This window comes from Crocodylus porosus, unplaced genomic scaffold (genome assembly GCF_001723895.1).
Source record: "Crocodylus porosus isolate Cpor-Errol unplaced genomic scaffold, CroPor_comp1, whole genome shotgun sequence".
Taxonomy (NCBI): domain Eukaryota; kingdom Metazoa; phylum Chordata; order Crocodylia; family Crocodylidae; genus Crocodylus; species Crocodylus porosus.
The window spans coordinates 4816434-4823843 of record NW_017728948.1 but is presented as its reverse complement, the minus strand read 5'-3'; positions in this window follow the sequence as shown (position 1 = coordinate 4823843).

The following is a 7410-nucleotide window of genomic DNA, read 5'->3' as shown; positions in this document are numbered from 1 at the left end:
TTTTGTAAAGGCTGAAAAGATCCAGATCTCTCAACCTCCCCTCATAGGGTCTTGCACAGAGACTACTAATTATGCAAGTTGCCCTCCTCTGAACCCTCTCCAGATCCTCTGTGTCCCTCTTGAAGTGCAGAGCCCAAAACTGGACACAGTACTCCAACTGTGGCCTTACTAACACCACATAGAGGGGGAGAACCACCTCCCTCGACCTGTTGGTCATGTATCTGCTAATACATGACAAGGCTTTGTTGATGGCCTCGTTGCACTGCCAGCTCATGTTCATCTTGGAGTCAACTATTACCTTACATTTATCTTTGTTGAATTGCAGTTACTGCACAGTAAATGTGCACGTGTAGACGCGCCTACAGTTTAGCATTCTTCTGCTATACAGATGCTGCATAGGCTGGGTACAGCATTACCTGTTCTTGGGACAAGGCCACTGGAGTTTTGTCTTCATCAGCACGACCCACTACATAAGGGCCTGAGTCTATGCTCACTTACCTCTCCATCCAGCCCTGCCCACCTGCTTATAATTCGGCATAAAATTTGGCCCCAGTGGGCTAGACTGCTGAACAACCACACTCCACTCAGCTGCAAGACCAATAAACTGCTTCAAAAGAGGAAAGGGAATTAGTTGTTGGGAGTGTGCATTAGCTGTTACCTCTGCATGCTCCTGTAGCCATACCAGAAAGATAAACTGGGACTGTCAAACTCACCCCTTGCCCAATCCAAACCGTGGGGCTCCACACAAGCGAGATCAGATTGGCGGTGGGTGACAGGGCAGCTGCAGAGGTGGTGGTGGAGGCAGCACAAGTAGCAGCCATGACAAGACCAGCAATGGAGGCAGTGGGGCAAGAAGCTACAAGGCAAATGGTGGCAGGCCAAGCACATCAGCACCACTCTCACATGCCTCCCTGCTCCCAATAGTTGTGCCCAACAGTCCCTATAGCCCCAGAATCTGCAGCAGGCCACATCCCTTGTTAGCTCCATCCCAGAATTCCCTGACCCGCCCCTGAGCTAAATCGTGGTAAATGTAACTGGGAAAGGAACAGGATTAAAGTGGTTTTATTGCATGAATTTCTATGGGAGGTATAATGGTTACAGCCTACAGTTAGAAGTCAACATGTTCTCATAACCACAGAGGAGTGATCCCAGGTTAGTGCTGTTGTATATGAGTCAAGTTGTACTTGGATACTTGCATGTCTCCTATGCAATAGAGGTGAAACAAAAAGTGAAACTTGGATGTCTCTCTTTCCAGTATGGTCTGATCAATTTTCATTCATCTCAGGATAGCCGATGAATTCATTCCCTTGTACCCAAAAGGACAGAGACTGTACACAATCCAGATTGCAGTGGTTAATTTTAACCTAAGTCTCTGCCATCCATTTGCATCCTCTGTGTTTATGTTTGTTTGCATCTAATTGCATTTAATTACATAGCTGCTGTCTGAAATTGTCCTTATGTTTGCAAGAAGAAGCGAACATAAGCTAGCGTGAAAAATGTATATGTAATTTTAGTTTACACAGTGTTTAGCATGTGTGCCGAACTGGCGAATGTTTGACGACCTAATATAGCACCAGACAGCCTCCATGAAAGGAGTCATTTTGACTTCGTTGGGCTAGAAACGGAGATAGAAAAATCATTGGGAGCTTTGCTATTGACTTGAATGGAATCCAGTCCAATGGTATACAGAAAAAGAAATTAAGCGATAGAAGCAAAAAGAGCCTGGAAGAGTTTTCAGCTGAGGCTTGAGATGAGATGGAGATGGAGGTGGAGGCAGGAGTAGCTAGAGGGACTGTTCCAGGCAGGAGGACCTGCAAAGAAAGAGCACCTCCCCTACCAGTCTGCCCAAACGTTTGATGAGGCAGAGAAAAGACGTGTGCTTAAATGAATACAGTGGGCATGGAGAGACACCGGGTTGATGATACGACACGGAGAAAGTTCATGGGGAAGGTGGAGAGAGCTTCATAGACATCTGAACTAGATCCAAACAGAGAGAGATGACCTTGCTAGGAGATGGAGGCTGGAGGAGATGGCCTCCTTGAGGTTCCCTCTGGCCCTATTTTGATACCATTATCGGATTCAGTGGCCAAGTGTCAGCCAAATGCACCCAAAGTCGGAGCAACCCTTGTTCCTGTTTCAGAGAAGGCAAACGTGGATTTCTTGTGCCCTCTTTATTGCTAATTGATCCACTCTGTCTCCTAGCAATGCAGTTCCCCCTACCCATTATATTTTTCTCTTCTTTCCCATCCCTCTTTTCTCTGCTCTCCTCCCCTGTCTTCACTGTCATGTTCCCATTTCCTCTCTCCTCCCATTCCGTCTCGCCCACTTTTAACCCATGTGTCCACTCAGAAAACCCCACAGAATTACCCACAATTTGTGCAATAACACATTGACTCCAACACCCACTCAGACACTTGCATGACTCTTATAAACCACATGCTTATCTCCATTCCTCCCTCCCTTTGTATCTGTCTTGTACCCACTTGTTCTCTGCTGTCTTTCTTTAGATGATAAAGTCTTTGGTTCATTGACACCTGCATGTCCTGAAATGCACATCACTGACTTCTGATTGCCCTGAAACAACGGTGCCATTTTTGTTCTAGACTTTAATGTAAGACAGCAGAGCTTTGTGCTGCTGGGTTTTTTTGGTTGGATTCGAGCTCAGCTTGGGTGGATCTGGGATTTGAAAAGAGGGGTGCAGGTGGTGCAGTGCATCATCACATAACACAACATGCATTTTCTCCAGTTAAAGAGAAACTAGAAGATTGACTAATATGCTATGGGCCCAATGTTATATTATTCAGCTTAAGATCAAAGTACAAACAAATATAACTTTATTGGAATGCATACTAATTTGCTAGCCTATATATTAATTTTAAAAACTACAACTAGGCAAAAATAGTCCAAAGATATTGTTTTAGTAATCCTGTAGTCATTATATTCAAATGTACATTATTGTTAAAGTCACTATAGTTAAATGTACATCTCTGATTCAGATTTGTAAAACAAAATATAGCCTTCTTGAACATCTTGACAGTGGATAGGACAGAAGAAAGGAGAGTTTGATTAATGGAACATCAAGACCATTAAAAAGGAGAGAGGGTTGTTAACACCCGTGGAGAGAAAAGAGATTAGCAGAAATCAGCTACATTATAATGAGCCAGGAAGTCAATTGATTCCCTTTGCACTGGCTGAATAGAAATGCTGCAGCCTCCCCTGGGTAGATGGTTTTAAAATGTGGGTGGATCAGAAATCAAAGAAGTGGGCAATTGCACCACCGTACCCCCTGGATCCGACTCTGGGCAGAGGTCATTGGGATTCCTGGTTTGGGTCCAGACCACCATAAGAAGAAAAGCCAAACAAGGGATCCAGAACTTAGAGGCTCTATAGTACCTGTCCTTTAAAGGTGGTGGGATTTCAGAATTCCCAGCCTGTGACAAATTCAGATATTTGGGGGGAAATTGTTCTGCCCCTAGTTAAAAAGTGGCATATTAGATTTTCCTCTGGAATGAAACCAATGGAGGAAAAAAACATGTTTTGATGCAATGAAAATACTGTATTGTCTCGTATACAACATGCCCCCAGAATAAGACATGCACCTGGTTTTTGAAAGGCAGAAGGAAGAGAAAAATATCTTTCCTCATAGTAAGCAACTGAGTAGCCGTGGTGAGGGAGCCTGATCACTGTTTCACTCCCTGTGGGTTATCTACAGAGTTACTTCTGTTTTCCCACGATAAAAGCTTAAGCAGCAAAAACTGCTGTTATCATATTTCCTCACTTATAATATGCACTGTAATTTCCAGCAGCTGTTTTTGGGGAAATGGTGTGTGATGCATGCAAGAAAATAAGGTATTTGTTGCAATGTTTGGCTTTTGGCTTCACATATTATTACAGTTTTGCATTTTGCTTTATTTCATCATTATTATTGATTTGAAATTTAATTTTGAAATGGGTTTAATTGGTATTTTAACAGGTCATCTGCAACCGTTATATCAGTGAGTAACAGAAATTGATCTAGGACAGGGGTTGGCAACCTTTCAGCAACGATGGGATGAATTAACATAGCTCGGTCCGAGGGCCAGCTGTTCTTTGTGATGTGGCTACTGGTACTGCCTCTTGCCACCACCAATTGCTGCCACCACCCCAGCCTGGTGGCCTGGATAAAATCTCTTTGCAGGCCCGATGTTGCCCATTGCTGCCCCATCTCATAATTGGCAACTGGGGTTGTATTATATTCTGCTCTGTTCAGAAAGGAAAGGTAACAAGAAAAGCAAGACCCAAACACTCTGTTCTGATACCGAAGCACTTCAGTCTGATGGTTGGAGACACCGGGCTGGCCCTGTTGAGCATGCTGATTTTGACAACTCAGCATTTGCCATTGGAAAACCAGGCAAAACCATCTGACAAACCCTAGTACCCATTGTAGCTACCGAATCCATCCATTTTCTCTATCGACTGTGTCTAATGCTGGTATCAACGCTACAGCCTTTGCTGCATGAGTTCTGTCCCCAGGAACCCTATAGACAAACCAGTAGAACCTGGTCCTCTTTCACTCCATTAAGACAGAGACAAGCTTTTAGGCCCAGGCGGTTGTTTCTTTCTGCCCTAGTCTGCACCCTACTTGCCGCAACCTCCATTGCTTTGTGAGGTCCAGCTGAGCCACACTTCATTTGTTTGATGGTAGCTAGCAGACAGACTGAGCTCAGAGGACTTTGACAATCTATCACCTCCTGCGGCACATGCTCCTCTGGCTCTTGCATGCTTTTCCCCATGATCCAAACTAATTTCTACCCTGACGTTTTGTAACGGCTCATCAAAAGCAGCCTCAATAGTGGAATCTTCCAGGCTATGCTAAGAAGCATCTTGAAAATATAACCATTCAGCGTAAGCTTTTCTTTTCTTCTTCCCTTTCCTTGAGATTCTGCTTTTTTTTACTGCTGCTACAAAATTAAACTTAAGCCCTGCAGATTGCACACTGCCTGCATATTCCAGCTTGTCCACTCTTCTTTGCAGTGTGCTGTAAGATGGAAACCTGTTCCAGCTCCACTTTGCCCTTCAGGGGACTGGGTAATAAGCACCCGCATTGAATTGCCTGAACCACGCAAAGGGGATTTCTCCTTTAAAGGTCATTTGAGCTTTGTAGCTCAAACGTTGCCCTCAACTCAACTCATGTCCACAAGCAAAAGCCTCGTTCGAGTTTGGCAGAGCCATTCACTCAAGCAGGTTCACACAAGAGAGGCAATAAAGCTAAAAGTGAAGTTAGCTCAACTTGTCAGCACAATTCTCTCCAGTGCTTTCCCAGCATATTCCCCCTGTGCTGGTTGTGGCCTTTTTAACCTTTCTGGAATGCATGAGCTCCTAAGGTTAAAAACCACTTACCATAATTGCCCATTGTGGCTTTTGGAAGCATCTCGGAGCACATATCTGACAGAGTGAAATGTGAAGTCCTTGGGGTTTTTTAATATTTTTTTAAATCCTTCCCTTTTCCAAATTATTGTTTAATCTGTTGCCTCCTGTGGTGTTTCTACTATACAAATGTGAACAACAAATAATAGCAGCCTACTGATGGGAGGCTTTTGGTTTTTTTGTTAATGCCTTGTTTTAATTGTAAAAGCTGCCCCCTTCACAAGATTGTCTTTGGCTCTGCGTTCGCCTGCCATGCCAAGTGGTACGTATGAAGTCAAATGAAAGCCAGAGGAGACTGAGCAAGTATGAGTCAAGCACCCTCAATTGTCAAAAGGGGAAGATTTTGCACCTTCAGATCAGGAACTGAGCGGATTGGTGTTTTGGGTCTTGTCTACCCACGGATTTGCACACATTACCTCAAAGCAAGCCAGGGCAAGTGTGAGTGTGGACACTCGGGTGTGGGTTATTTGGGTTACAGAGTGGATTGTTTCCTCAACACTTTTCTCTAAACCAAGTAATCCTGGTTTAAATAGAAAGATGGCCGGGAACACATGGATGGAGGGGTCAAGTCGGAGGCATAATCTTGGACCAAATCATACTGGGGCTTCTCCCAGCCAAGCAAGTGGACAAGCAGGTATTTTAAAGCCTGTTTTTATCCAGCAGCAAACTTGGCCCTAAGGTGGGAAGTGTTATGTGTGGTTATCAAGGACTAATGGAGATGACCCTTTCCAGCCCTGTATTTCTATATCTGCAGCATTTTTAAATTAGGGCAGCACGATGTACCACTGGTTAACCCATGAATGACTCCAAGTCTTCCACCCAGCCCTTGGACTAGTGGAAAAAAAATCAGTTTAAAATCGGACATTCAGTGACGCCACTGCAACTCTGCAAGCCAACAAGCCCTAAGGGCTCCAGACAATCAAAGTTTTACCTTATGGCGCCATATTGATTATGAATGACATCTGCCTTCAAACTGAATACTGCGCTACACCAGAAAACTCTGCTCAGCCTTAATTGTGGAAAAAATGTATGTGTTTTCATTATCTCTATGGGAAAATAAATAGATCAGACTAGATACATTTATCTGGAGGGGGAATCTATCTAGAGCTATGCACATAAGGCGACAAATTTCCTGAAACTCAAATGATACCAAGATGAACTTTGTTTCCCAGCAAGAAACAATGCTAAATAATAATGCTGATAGATTGTTTTTGACCCTGAAACATATTTCTATATAAAAAAAAAAAAAAAGATTTTGGCCTGTAATGGACGGTTTTCAGTTGGGGGGTTGTTTGTTTGGTTTTTGGTGAGTTTGCAAAAACAATGAGAGAAGCACACACACAAAAAAGAAATTTGGGATTTCTTTCTTCTCCTCAACTCCACAGTTAAAATAGGGGAAGAGGAAAATCTTCAGTTAAAAAAAAAACGAAAAACTGTCATTTTCCCCACTATCCTTTTCAAGGAAATGACCACTTTTGTCCAGCTCTGATCTTCAAATGAGTGCACACCTCTGCTTGGGCTACAGCCCAAGTTGCCACACTGCGCATTTACGTTGCCAATGAATTAGTCATTTGGCCTGAAAAGAGAGAGAGGGGGTTGTTAAAATGCAAGATAAACAGACTGGAGGCAAATATTTCCTGCGTGCACTAAAAACTGGCTTCGGAACGAATCCAGCAGAGCACACAGGTCACTCTCCTGCCATAATGCATGGGGGCTGGAGGGACGGCTCGTTAGAAAGAAAATAATGTAAACAGGATCTGCTTTTATCAGTGGGAAAAGAGACCATGTAAACAAGTCACAAGCAAGTACCTATACATTTTCATCACAGTCTGTTGTTTCGCAGTCGTGCAGGGAGTTACAATTACAGAGGGTGGCTTATTGATCACGCAGGATCCCAGCCCAGCCCACACGCTCCCTCCTAGCAAGGCCTTTCCTTGGTGATGGTGGTGCATCTCCATAGAGTGGGTGGGCCCTGTGCCTCTGGGTTGGAAGGAGGTCCTCGTT